The sequence below is a fragment of the Pongo pygmaeus genome, chromosome 19, assembly GCF_028885625.2.
Source record: "Pongo pygmaeus isolate AG05252 chromosome 19, NHGRI_mPonPyg2-v2.0_pri, whole genome shotgun sequence".
Classification (NCBI taxonomy): Eukaryota; Metazoa; Chordata; class Mammalia; order Primates; family Hominidae; genus Pongo; species Pongo pygmaeus.
This window is the reverse complement of record NC_072392.2, coordinates 67,623,051-67,637,497: the sequence shown is the minus strand read 5'-3', so window position 1 is coordinate 67,637,497 and position 14,447 is coordinate 67,623,051. Positions and strand designations below refer to the sequence as shown.

General features: G+C 40.5%; 1 protein-coding gene across 5 annotated transcripts in view; it reads right to left on the bottom strand.

The window, feature by feature from the left end:
- The window catches only part of MBTD1 (mbt domain containing 1), an 84,559-nt gene that overhangs the window by 48,517 nt on the left and 21,595 nt on the right, over window positions 1-14,447 (bottom strand). The gene's annotated exons all lie outside the window — the stretch shown is intronic.

The window sequence follows — 14,447 nt, the reverse complement described above, 5'->3', positions numbered from 1 at the left end:
TCAAGGGATGTCCTGCCTCTGCATCCCAAAGCACTGGGATGACAGGTGTGAGCCAGTGTGCCTCGCCCAGGTTTCTTTTTTCTTTTTAATTATGGAATGGGCATGCTGGCTCATGCCTATAATCCTAGCACTTTTTTTTTTTTTTTTTTTTTGAGACTGGGTCTCACTCTGTTGCCCAGGCTGGAGTGCAGTGGCACAATCTCGGCTCACTGCAACCTCTGCCTCCTGGGTTCAAGTGATTCTCCTGCCTCAGCCTCACGAGTAGCTGTGATTACAGGCACATGCCACCACACCCAGCTAATTTTTGTATTTTTAGTAGAGACAGGGTTTTGCCATGTTGGCCAGGCTGTTCTCAAACTCCTGAACTCAAGTGATCCGCCCACCTCAGCCTCCCAAAGTGCTGGGATTACAGGCGTGAGCCACTGCACCCAGCCTAATCCTAGCACTTTGGGAGGTCGAGGTGGGAGGATAGCTTGAGCCCAGGAGTTTGAGACCAGCCTGGGCAACATGGTGAGACTCCCTCTCTACCAAAAACAAAAAAACAAAAAAACAAAAAAACAAAACAAAACAAAACAAAAAACCATATAAAAATAATTGTGGGCCAGGCATGGTGGCTCACTCCTGTAATCCCAGCACTTTAGGAGGCCGAGGTGGTCACAGGAGTTTGAGGAGTTGAGGAGTTTGAGACCAGCCTGGGCAACATGACGAAACCCTGACTCTACAAAAAATACAAAAATTAGCTGGGTGTGGTGGTGGCACGCATCTGTAGTCCCAGCTATGTGGCAGGATCACTAGAGCCTGGGAGGAGGAGGTTGCAGTGAGTTGAGATCATGCCACTGCACTCCAGCCTGCATGACAGAGAAAGACCATGTCTCAAAAATAAAATAAAAATTGTGGTGAAATATACATAACAAACATGATTTTTAAATTTGCCTTTCATCTCTAAAACTAAACTTCTAGACCAATTTGGAGTATCCAGAAAATATGGATGCTTTTTTTCTTTCTTTTTTTGATGACAGAGTCTCACTCTGCCACCCAGGCTGGAGTGCAGTGGTATGATCTCAGCTCACTGCAATCTCCATCTCCCAGGCTCATGTGATTCTTGTGCCTCAGCCTCCCAAGTAGCTGGGACTACAAGTGTGTGCCAACATGCCCAGCTAACCTTTGTACTTTTAGTAGAGATGGCGTTTTGCTATGTTGGCAAGGATGGTCTTGAACTCCTGGCCTCAAGTGATCGCCTGCCTCGGCTTCCCAAAGTGCTGGGATTACAGGCGTGAGGCACCGCACCCAGCCAACACACAGACGTTTTTAAAAATTGCTTTGGGCTGGGTGCAGTGACTCACACCTGTAATCCCAGTACTTCGGGAGGCCGAGGCAGGCGGATCACAAGGTCAGGAGATTGAGACCATCTTGGCTAACACGGTGAAACCCTGTCTCTACTAAAAATATAAAAAATTAGTCGGGTGTGGTGGCAGGTGCCTGTAGTCCCAGCTACTGGGGAGGCTGAGGCAGGAGAATGGCGTGAACCTGGGAGGCAGAGCTTGAGATTGAGCCACTGCATTCCAGCCTGGGTGACAGAGTGAGACTCTGTCTCAAGAAAAAAAAAAAAAAAAAATTGCTTTGCTGGCTGGGCATGGCGGCTCACATCTGTAATCCTAGTACTTTGAGAAGTCAAGGCTGGTGGATCGCTTGAGCCCAGGAGTTCAAGACTAGCCTGGGCAATATGGCAAAACTCCATCTCTACAAAAAATACAAAAATTAGCCAAGAGTGGTGGCTTGCGCCTGTGGTCCCAGCTACTTGGGAGGCTGAAGTAGGAGGAGAGCTTGACCTCAGGAGGTCGAGGCTGCAGTGAGCCATGATCGTGCCCCTGAACTTCAGCCTGGGCGACTGAGTGAGACCCTGTCTCAAACCCAAAACCAAGAACCACTTTGCTTGATACTTTATCATGTTGGAAAAGAAAAAAAAGAAAAAATAAGTGCTAAGAGCTCTGAAGGGTCTAATACAAAATTTTGCCTTTCAGCTGGGCGCAGTGGCTCATGCCTGTAATCCCAGTACTTTGGGAGGCTGAGGCGAGGAGATGCCTGAGGTCAAGAGTTTGAGACCAGCCTAGTCCACGTGGGGAAATCCCATCTCTACTAAAAATATACACAAATTAGCTGGGCGTGGTGGTGCATGCCTGTAGTCCCAGCTACTTGGGAGGCTGAGGCACGAAAATCGCTTGAACCCAGGAGGCAGAGGTTGCAGTCAGCCAAGATTGTGCCACTGCACTCCAGCCTGGGCGACAGAGCAAGATTCCGTCTCAAGGAAAAAAAAAAAAAAAAAAAGAAAAAGAAAATTTTACCTTTTACAATTTTAAGATGGCAAATATTTCAAAAATTGTAGGAGATAATATTTCTACATATATATTTATTCAGTTTTTTAAAAAACATAAACAATGGTTTAAAACCCAACCCAATTTTCTCAAGCTAAACAGTATTTCCTCAGAAAACCAAATACCACATGTTCTCACTTATAAGTGGGAGCTAAAATGATGAGAACACATGGACACACAGAGGGAACAGCAGACACTGGGGCCTACTGGAGGGTGGAGGGTGGGAGGAGGGAGAGGACCAGGAAAAATAACAAATGAGTACTAGGCTACTAGGCTTAGTATCTGGGTGATGAAATAATCTGTTCGACAAACCCTCATGACACACATTTACCCATGTAGCAAACCTGCACATGTACCCATGAACTTAAAAGTATTAAAAAAATTTCCTTTTCAAAGAAAAATACAAAGAAGTTATATCATCTTTAGTGAATGCTAGTCTTATGTCTCCTCCAAGATGCTGCCTCATTCAAACCACAAAAAAATAAAAAAAAAAACCAAGAAAAAACTAATATTGCTACTCTAACCATTTCCAAAATAAATTCCAAAACTACAGGCTTTGTGAGAAGTGAAAAGAAAATAGGAGACAATAAAAAGGACAAAAAAATGGGAGGCTGGGCGCAGTGGGTCATGCCTGTAATCCCAGCGCTTTGGGAGGCTGAGGTCAGGAGTTTGAGACCAGCCTGGCCAATATGGCAAAACCCCACCTCTACTAAAAATACAAAAAAAAAATTAGCCGGGAGCGGTGGTAGGCACCCATTATCCCAGCTACTCGGGAGGCTGAGGCGGGTAGAACTGCTTGAACCCGGGAGGCAGAGGTTGCAGTGAGCTGAGATGGCGCCACTATACTCCAGCCTGGGTGACAGAGTAAGAGTCCTTCTTGCGGGGGGGGAGGGAAAGGTATCTCAAATGCAAAATAAAAACAGGCAACGGGCCACTGGCTGAGGCCCAGCTCATATCCCTAAACCTAACAAACAAACAACAGGGGAAAAAACAACAACAGCAACAACAAGAAAAAGAAAAAACAAACAGGCCAAGTGCAGTGTCTCACACCTGTAATCCCAGCACTCTGGGAGGCCGAGGCTGGAGGACTGCCTGAGCCCAGGAGTTCAAGACCAATCTGGGCAACATAGGGAGACCCTATCTCTACTAAACAAACAAACAAGAAAACCAAACCAAACCATTACAAAACATTAAGTGAGTTATAACCAGAGAGATGAAATCTACCAACTCAAGAATCTTTGAGATTTGGCACCTATCCTTTTTCTTTTGCTATACAGATACAGTTTTTTTTATCCTCTCACACTACACTTTAAGCTAAAATTTTTTTTTCCTGGCTAGTCTACCTTCTTTTTGGTATTAAATGACCACAAAACAAAGCTAGTATTACATGACCAGTAACAAGGCTGGACATGTACTGTTGTCCAAAGTTTGACAAGATAAAACCATCCACATGTCATTGTCATGTATTAAACATTTGCATTGAGACAGGAAACTAATTTTCAGTTGTATCAGGTGCAGCTATGAAAGCTACAAAAACTGATTTCTTAGTCCACACAATGGAAATATTACATTACCAAAGAAGTTCCCTTGGGAGGTTATATACATGTTCTAATAATGTTGCTACAGCCCAGGCATTTTTAGTATACTTCTTTTTTTTTTTTTTTTTGGAGACAGGGTCTTGCTCTGTCACCCAGGCTGGAGTGCAGTGGCGCGATCTTGGCTCACTGCAAGCTCCGCCTCCTGGGTTCACGCCATTCTCCTGCCTCAGCCTCCCAAGTAGATGGGATTACAGGCGCCCACCACCATGCCCGGCTAATTTTTTGTATTTTTAGTAGAGACGGGGTTTCACTGCGTTAACCAGGATGGCCTTCATCTCCTGACCTCATGATCCCCGTCTTGGCCTCCCAAAATGCTGGGATTACAGGCGTGAGCCACTGCGCCCAGCCAGTATACTTCTTTTAGTACTGCCTTTTAGATACGATTTTAAAAAGAAAAACCTATCATTTGTGGTCACTTCAGAATTATTCCTCCTGTTCCCTGCATCAGTCTTCCCTAGCTTGGTCATCTACCTGATTCAGCAGATTTGGTTCTGAATAACTTTTAGGTATTTCTATAAATCAAAGGTATCTTCAAAGAATCAAGATTTGCTACAAACAGGAGATCTAAAAGATGAAGTGAGACCTTGAAGGCAATACAAAAGGAAAGTTCTAACAGCACTTTGAACTGACAATGTAGAAGGGAATGGGACAACCACATTTAGATACAGTGTGGTGTTATGAACACAGAATTCTGACAAACATGGGTTAAGACTCAACTTTGACACTTGTTAGCTGTGAACTTGTGCAAGTTATGGGCTGCTTCTCTTACTCATTCGACATCTATTTATCAAGTATTTGTGAGTCTCATAGTAACCAAGGCTAAAGACAGAAGAGCATACAAAGCAGACAAGATCCATGGTTTTCAGGAAGACTGTAAGCTACTGGTAGGAGGAAACCAAGCAAGGCTGTGTGAGGGTAGAGTCACTCAAGCAGGGGCGATTAGCTGAGATTCAGCAGTGACGAACAATCTCAGTGAGGTAAGACCATGAGGACAAAAAGGCAGCCACTTAAAACATCTGATGCTGGCATATTCTAGGCAAAGGAAAGTGCAAGACAAGGGCTTTCCGGCTAGAATAAACTTAGCACACTCGGAGGCCAGTGTGGCTGGCACGCAGTGTGAAAGGTATGGGAGATGAGGTCAGAGGATATAGGGGCCAGATTATGAGGGCCCTTGTAGGCCAGGGTAAGGAATTGAATTTTTTCCTGGAGGCAATGGGAAGACATTATGAACTATTTATCACAGTGCCTTCTCTACACATTTAATAAACACTGGCTAGATTCTACGTTCTAATAGAGTCATACAGCTCACCTCTGACCTTTTATACTCATAGTTTTCTTTTTTGTTTTTTGAGACAGAGTCTTGCTCTGTTGCCCAGGTTGGAGTGCAGTGGCACGATCTCAGCTCACTGCAACCTCCGCCTCCTGAGTTCAAGTGATTCTTCTGCCTCAGCCTCTCGAGTAGCTGGGACTACAGGTGCCTGCCACCACGCCAGGCTAACTTTTGTATTTTTAGTAGAGATGGGGTTTCGCCATGTTGGTCAGGCTGGTCTTGAACTCCTGACCTTGTGATCTGCGCGCCTTGGCCTCCCAAAGTGCTAGGATTACAGCTGTGAGCCACCGGCTTGGCCAGACCTTTTATATCCATAGTTTTCATATAGGCTTGTCTACTATTAATATATAGCCAACTTGGTTAGCAGCTAATGTAAGATTATTGACCCTTAAATGTCAACCCAGAATACCTTATTCTGACTCTATTTTCAGGGACTATAGCCTTAAAATTTCAGGAGGTCAGTGATTACAGATATTTTGTTTTCAATAATTACAGGCTATTAGTATTTTTTTAAAAAGTACCATGGTCAAAGATGTTTGGGAAATTTTCCTCACGTCAAGGTCTTCTGGAGACTTTAATATGCTTATGAACATTACAGTGATTAAAGAGGAATATACAGTATGCAGTCTTTTCTAGAGTATCTTTTAGGACTGTTTTAGAGAAATGTTCTCTGATCTTTTCCATGGTCCTAGCACACACAGAAAATGATCATCTGTACAACACTAGGGGAATAAACCCCTGGATGCACCCAGCCTAAGGCCTCTGACTGTCCTAAGTATTGCAGGAATGAATACCTGGACATACTTCTAATCTAAGGAACACTAGTTGGTAAGCTTTATTCTACTTAGGCAATGTGGTTTTCTAAAGTGATTTTTTTTTTTGTACTTTTTCCCCCTTGCAAACACTACAGTGACTTATCTAAGTTTTTTTTTAAAATATACATTAGGATAGAATACCAGTGAACTAAATATCAATATATAAACTATAATTGATTTACCCTATGTAAAACTTAACCTTTTATTTACTATGAGGGCACTTAACTGGAAACTCCGACATTAGACCAAAACCCGTGAAACGGCCTGCAACTTCACTAAAAGGATGAGTGAGAAAGAAGTTAATTATACGCAAAAGACCTATGAGGGAGCATTTCAGGTCCATGCTCTCGGTGAAGAGGCTTCTCTGGGGTTTTGTAATCACAGGCCTGACCTCATGAGTTAAGTCTGAGGTTGAAATTTTCTCTTCCCTCTATGGTCAGGGAACTCCCAGGCCAAGAAATTAAAGTGGTTCCAGGCTACCAGTGCCCTTTGATACCTAGCAGAAGCAAACATAAATTAGATCAGGAAATAAGTCACCTACCATTCAGGCCTTTCAGCATTCCCACCAATTTTATCAAGTATGAGTGCACGATCAAATAGCAAACACATAATAAGTAATCCACCATGAGCAAGCATCAGCAGAAACTGATTAAGAATCCCCAATACTTTGGGCATTGGAATTGACAGAGACAGAACATAAAATAAGCATTATGAGTTGTTTAATAAGAAAAATATTATTGAAAAATAAGCAATATAAAACAAACGCCAACTTATTAGACATGGCTAAAGAGAATTAAAAAATGGAAGATACATGATAAACACTCAAAATGCAGCAAAGAAAAATAGAAAACTGGAAAACAAGATGTCAACATAAGAGAACAGAATGTAAAGATCCAATAAAAGTCTAACAAGAATTCTTAAAGGAGCGAATATGGAGAATGGAGAAAGGCAATGTTGAATTAGATACTGGCTAAGAATTCTGCAGAAATGAGAACACGAATTAGGCCAGGCACAGTGGCTCATGTCTATAATCCCAGAACTGTGGGAGACCAAGGCAGGAGGACTGCTTGAGGCCAGGAGTTCGAGACCAGCCTGAGCAACAAAGTGTGACACTGCCTCTACAAAAAAATAAAAATGAAAAAAATTAAGCAGCTGTGGTGGTATGTGCTTGTGGTCCCAGCTACTCAGGAGGCTGAGATGAGAGGATCACTTGAGCACAGGAGATTCAGTTCGCAGTGAGGCGCAATCACAATTGCGCCACTGCACTCCAGCCTAGGCGACAGAGCAAGACCTTCCCTCACAAAAAAAAAAAAAAAAAAAAAAAAGAGGGAGAGACAGAGAGAACATGAATTCACAGATAAAACTATAATGTAAATTAAGCACAACAAAAAGGTATCCACATCTAAACAGATCATAGTAAAACTGCAGAACATCAAAGGAAAGATATTAAAAAGCAGCCAATCACCACAGTGAAGCTCAGCAGTCAACAAGCTCTACTCAGGTAGACAGTCTAATCAGGTGCTTAGTACCTAACCATTAAGGCCTCTAAGTATATGAAAGGACAAAACAAATCTCCAGGAAAGATGCATCTAAAGGAAACAGAAGAAAAGCAAACAGCATAAGAAAACTCCAAAAAAAATAACGAATTCTTCAGAGATGTAAGAATAGGATACTATCAGAGAACAAGATAGACCTCGGAATTTAAAAACAAAAATGGCAAAACAAATTCAATAAATGGATGATAAAGTCAAGGAAATCTTTCAAAAAGTGAGTGTGTGTGTATACATGAGAAAAAAAGCTAGGCAACAAGAAAGAAAAAAATAAGAGTTCAATCTAGAAGATCCAAAATCCAATTAAGAGATATTCAAGAAAGAGAAAACAGACGGGAACAAAGTTACATAAAAGAAACAAAACAAAACAAAACAAATTTCCAAGACCAAAATGGGGCATCCATATTTAAAGAGACCACATAAGCCCAGCTTAATGACTTAAAAAAAAATTTATACCAACATGCATCATTATAACAATTCAGAACTCTGCCAATACTGGTATTAAAAGCTTTGGCACTATGCTACACAAAAAGAGAAGGGAATCAAAATATCAGTGGACTTCTCAACAGCAAGACTGATAAATGTATGCCTTCAGATTTCTAAAGAAAAAAATTCTTACCAGAAAATCTATATTCAAAGCTCCAAGTGAAAATAAATGAAATTAAAAATAGAAAAAAGGAAAAAAAATGAAAACAAAGTTGGTTTTTTGAGATCAATACAACTGATAAACCTCAAATCAGAGACAGCAAAAAAAAAAAAAGAAGACACAAATATCCCAATATCATAAATAAAAGAAATAACAAGGCCAGGCGTGGTGGCTCACGCCTGTAATTCCAGCACTCTGGGAGGCTGAAGTGGGTGGATCACCTGAGGTCAGGAGTTCGAGACCAACCTGGCCAATGTGGCAAAACCCCATCTCTACTAAAAATACAAATATTAGCTGGGTGTAGTGGCGTGCACCTGTAATCCCAGCGACTCAGGAGGCTGAGAAAGGAAAACCACTTGAACCTGGGAGACAGAGGTTGCAGTGAGCTGAGATTGCACCATTGTACTCCAGCCTGGACCACAGAGGAGAGACTTTGTCTGCCCCGCCAAAAAAACAAACAACAACAAAAGAAAACATTGCTGCAGAGTCTACAGATATTAAAATATTAAAAAGACTATATTATCAACAACCTTATGACACTAAATTTGACAACTTGGATGAAACAGAAAAATTCCTTCAGAGACATAGAACCAAATGTCACTCATAAAGAAACATACCTGAATAAGCCTGTATCTATTTAAAAAACTAAATTTGTTAAAGATCTTCCCACAAATGAAACTCTAGGCTCAAATGGCTTTACTGGGGAATTCTACTTAGGAAATACTATAGACTTTATACCAACTTTTCTTTTTGTTTTTTGAGACGAAGTTTTGCTCTTGTCGCCCAGGCTGGAGTGCAATGGTGCAATCTCGGCTCACCACAACCTCCGCCTCCCAGGTTCAAGCAATTCTCCTGCCTCAGCCTCCCGAGTAGCTGGGATTATAGGCATACACCACCACGCCTGGCTAATTTTTTTTGTATTTTCAGTAGAGATGGGGTTTCTCCATGTTGGTTAGGTTGGTCTCGAACTCCTGACCTCAGGTGATCTGCCCACCTCGGCCTCCCAAAGTGCTGGGATTACAGGCGTGAGCCACCGCGCCTGGCCTACATATCAACTTTTCTAGAATATTGAATAGGATGAAACAGTTTCCAGACTCATTCAACTAGGCCAGTATTACTTTGATCCCCAAACCAGATAAAGCAATTAGAAGAAAACTACAGAATAAGTATCATGAATATAGGATGCAATTTTTTTTTAATCTTTTGAGACAGAGTCTCACTCTGTTGTCCAGGCTGGAGTGCAGCGGTGAGATCTTGGCTCACTGCGACTTCCGCCTCCTGGGTTCAAGCTATTCTCGTGTCTTAGCCTCCTGAGTGGCTGGGATTACAGGCATGTGCCATCATACCCAGCTAATTTTTGTATTTTTAGTAGAGATGGGGTTTCACCATGTTGGCCAGGCTGGTCTCGAACTGCTGACCTCAGGTAATCCACCCACCTCAGCCTCCCAAAGTGCTGGAATTACAGGTGTGACCCATCATGCCCAGCTAGATGAAAACATTGTTGACAAAATTTTAGCAAATTGAACCTAACAATATATAAAAAGAACATAGCATGACTAAGTACGTTCCTTCCAGGAATGTAAAACTAATTCAACATTTGAAAATCAATAAATTCACCACATTAACAGACCTAAGAGGAGCCATATAATCACCTTGAAATGTGCAGAAAATGCACTTGACAAAAATCTAACATTGATTCCTGAAAAATATTCTTAGCAAACTAGGAATAAATTTCCTCACCTGATAAAGAGCATTTAGGAAAATCCTAATGCTAGCATCATACTTAATTGTGAAAGGCTACCTATGTTCCCCCATAAGGCTGGACACAGGGTGAGTACGTCTGTTTTGGTCACTTTTGTTCAACACTGTACTAGAGGTTCTAACAAATGTAATAAGGCACAAAAAACAAAGGAATCCATATTCGAAAAGGAGTAAATGCATCTTTATTCCCAGGCAAAATAATTATCTATGTAGAAAATCTGATGGTATCTATGAAAAGCTATTGGGACTAATAAGTGAATGCAGCAAAACTAGAAGACACAGAATTAATATACAAAAATTCGTTGTGTTTCTATATACTAGCAACAAACAACTAGAAATGGAAACTTTAAAACACTATTTACAATACCGTCAAAAATTATGAAACAATTGGGGACAAATCTGGTAAAAGATGTGCAAGACTGGTATCTTGAAAATGACAAAATGTTGCTTAAAGAATTTTAAAAAGGTCCAAATAAATGGAAAGACATACTATGTTCATGGATCAGAAAAATTAACATTACTAAAATGTCAGTCCTTCCCAAATTGATTTATGATTTAACACAATCCAATGAGAATCACAGCAGATTTTTGGGTAAAAATCAAAAGCTGGTTCTAAAATTCATATGGAACTGCAAAGGCTCTAGAATAGCCAAAGCAAATTTCAAAAGAACAAAGTTAAGACTAAAGCTTCCTGACTCCAAGATATATTATAAAGCTACAGTATGAAGACAGTAGGGTTTTAGCATGAATATAGACAAAAAGATCAATGAAACAGAGTAAGAGTCCATAAATAGACCTCTATCTATCTATCGGTCTCTCTCTATATGTATGTCTATTTATGGGTATATATGAGTCTATATATAGATATCTATAGATATATATAGAGTGTATATATATCTATAGATTTACATACCTATAGATACGTCAGTATCTATATAGATATGTCAATATCTATATAGATATCTACAGTCTATATATATCTATAGATTCACATATCTCTACCTATAGATATCTATATTGCCAGTGTTTTGTTCACACTGCTTTGTTCACCCTATGTAATGACACTATGTTTTTGTTTTTATTTTTTGAGATGGGGTCTCACCCTGTTGCCCAGGCTGGAGTGCAGTGGCATGATCTCAGCTCACTGCAACCTTCACCTCCCGGGTTCAAGCGATTCTCCTGCTTCAGCCTCCTGAGTAGCTAGGATTACAGGCGTGTGCCACTATGCCTAGCTAATTTTTTATTTTTAGTAGAGACAGGGTTTCACCATGTTGGCCAGGCTGGTCTCAAACACCTGGCCTCAAGTGATCTGCCTGCCTCAGCTTCCCAAAGTGCTGGGATTACAGGCATGAGCCACTGCGTCTGGCCTGTTTTTTATGCCACTTTGTGCATTGCTCATCAAGGTTAGTCTTGTTCATCTTCCAGCCCTCCAAGCATGTGGCACAGTTCAATGGTGTGGCACAAGGCCCGACGCAGGGAGGCCTCTGCTGCACTCGCAGGCCTACCTCTATCACCTCTCTCTGTTTGCTTATATATCTGTAGATATATATGGTCAATTGATTTCTGACAAAGCTGAAAAGGCAATTTAGTGGAGAAAAAAAAAATAGTCTTTGAACAAATGGTGCTGGAAGAATTAAGACATTCATATGCCAAAATACCACTTTGATCCATACCTCACATCATATATAAAAATCAACTGAAAGTAGTTCATAGGCCTAAATGTAAGTTAATGTAAGAGTTCTATAAAACTTGTGGGAAAAATATTAACAACCTTGTGTTAAGCAAAAAGTTTTTAGCTATGACAAAAAAAAATAGAACCCACAAAGGAAAAAAAATTCGGCCGAGCACGGTGGCTCACGCCTGTAATCCCAGCACCTGGGAGGCCGAGGTGGGTGGATCACCTGAGGTCAGTAGTTCAAGACCAGTCTGGCCAACATAATAAAACCCTGTCTCTACAAAAATACAAAAATTAGCTGGGCATGATGGCAGGTGCCTGTAACCTCAGCTACTCGGGAGGCTGAGGTGGAAGAATCGCTTGACCCCAGGAGGCGGAGGTTGCAGTGAGCCAAGATCGTGCCATTGCACTCCAGCCTGGGTGATGGTGTGAGACTCTGTCTCAAAAAAAAAAAAAAAAAAAAAAAAAGAAAAAAGAAAAAAGAAAAAATTTCATAAACTACATTTTGTCAAAATGAAACATTTCTGCTCTTTGAAAGACAATGTTTAAGAGAATAAGACAAGCACAGACTGGGAAAAATACTTGCAAATCACAGATTTGATAAGGGATTTGTATCTAGAAACATAAAGAAGTATCGAAATTCAATGACTGAAATAACGCAATTCATAAAAAGGGGCAAAAGATCTAAACAGAAATTCAAAGATATACAGATGGCAAGTAACAACATGAAAAGATGCTCAACATCAGCGGTAATTGAGAAAACGCAAATTAAAACCACAAGATACTGTAACACACCTATTAGAATGACTAAAATTTATAAAAGTCCTCTACAGTCAGTGTTGGCAAATGGAACTCTCATACATTGTGGATGGGAATGTAAAATGGTACAAGCATGTTCAAAAGCAGGCAGTTTCTTAAAAAGTTAAACCACCACCTACCATCCATTCCACTCATAGGTATATATCTGTGAGAAATGAAGGCATATACCCATACAAAGACATAAACACCAATGGTCATCATAGCCCCAAACTGGAAACAATTTAAATGCCCATCAATAAGGGATTACACAAATTGTGGTACGTCCATACAATGATTTCATTTTGCTTCTTGGTAATAAAAAGGAATGAATTATTGATATACACAGCGTGGATAAACCTAAGCCAGACCCAAAAACGTCTTACTGTATGACTCTTTTCACAAATGCAAACTAGCCGTATAGTGACAGAAGGCAGGTCAGTAATTACCTGGGGATGGGGTGGGGGCCAGGAGTGGAAAAGGGGAGTTATAAAGGAGCATGAGGAAACTTTTGGAGATGAGGAATATACTATCTAGATTGTGGTGAAGGTTTCATGAGTGTACACCTATGTTTCTGTGCAGTTTAATTTTGTCAATTTTTACTTCAATAAGGCTGTTAAAAAAATCTACAGCCAGCCAAATTATCAACCAAGTCTAATGGTAGAAAATGTATTTTCAGATATGCCCCTGAAGCCCCTTCAAAAAACTTAGCTCTCATGCTCACTTTTTCTCAGGAGATGATTAGAACATATGCTTCATTATAACATCAAAGTAACCAAGAAAGAGGAAGATGGTTGATTTAGGAACTACATGATTCAATACAGCACAGAGGTAACGAGAGTTTCTAAAACAATGATAAAGGGATGTCTCAGCATTACAGCTGTATAGCGGGTTTAGAGAGCAACCAGATTGTATTAGAAAAAGAAGATGGATGATGGCTCTGGAAGGATTCTAGGAAAAATATGAATCTTTGTGTTTGGAGCTTGTTGCAGCAGCATGGGGAAAAAGGCAACAGGCACTTTCAACACTGACTAAATGAAAAAAGTGAACCAATCAGTAACTGCAGGAAACAAAGTTGTATCAGAAAGGAAACAGTACAGTGACTGGCTGGGAAGCTGTAAATACTATTTATGTACTATATAAACACTAGCAATTTAAACAAAACTTGTGATAAAAGTCAATGAAGTGGGCCGGGTGTGGTGGCTCATGCCTATAATCCCAGAACTTTGGGAGGCTGAGGTGGAGGGATCACTTTAAGTCAGGAGTTCGAGACCAGCCTGGCTAACATGGTAAAACCCTGTCTCTACTAAAAATACAAAAATTAACTGGGCGTGGTAATGTGCATCTGTAGTCCCAGCTACTCGGGAGGCAGAGGCAGGAGAACTGCTTGAACTTTGGAGGAGGAGGTTGCAGTGAGCCAAGATCACGCCACTGCACTCCAGCTTGGGCGGCCAAGCGAGTCTCCGTTTCAAAAAAAAAAAGTCAATAAAGTGGGTAAGTGTGAAAATAAGGTGGCCCCCCGTTTCCCAATGAGATTAAAAAAACAGAATTTTTTTGGGTCAACTTGAATAAAAACAGTTTAGGGGATAGAGAGTAAAAGAGCAAATGTCTATTTGTATCAACTAATACATTTTTTATTTTTCATAAAGCTTAATTCATTAAATTTAAATTACTGCCTTTTATTATAAGATCATGTCCTTTATTATAAGATCACTTTCTTTAAGGATGGTTATAGGTTTTTACCATAAAATACTTAACTTTTTATTTATAAATTTATAAGTTACAACAATACAAAGAACATCTAGACAACCTTTATCCTGACTGACCAATGATTAATATTTTCTCCCAATTATTCCTCTCTACACGTATATTTTTCCCTCTCAACCATTAATGAATGGTTTATAT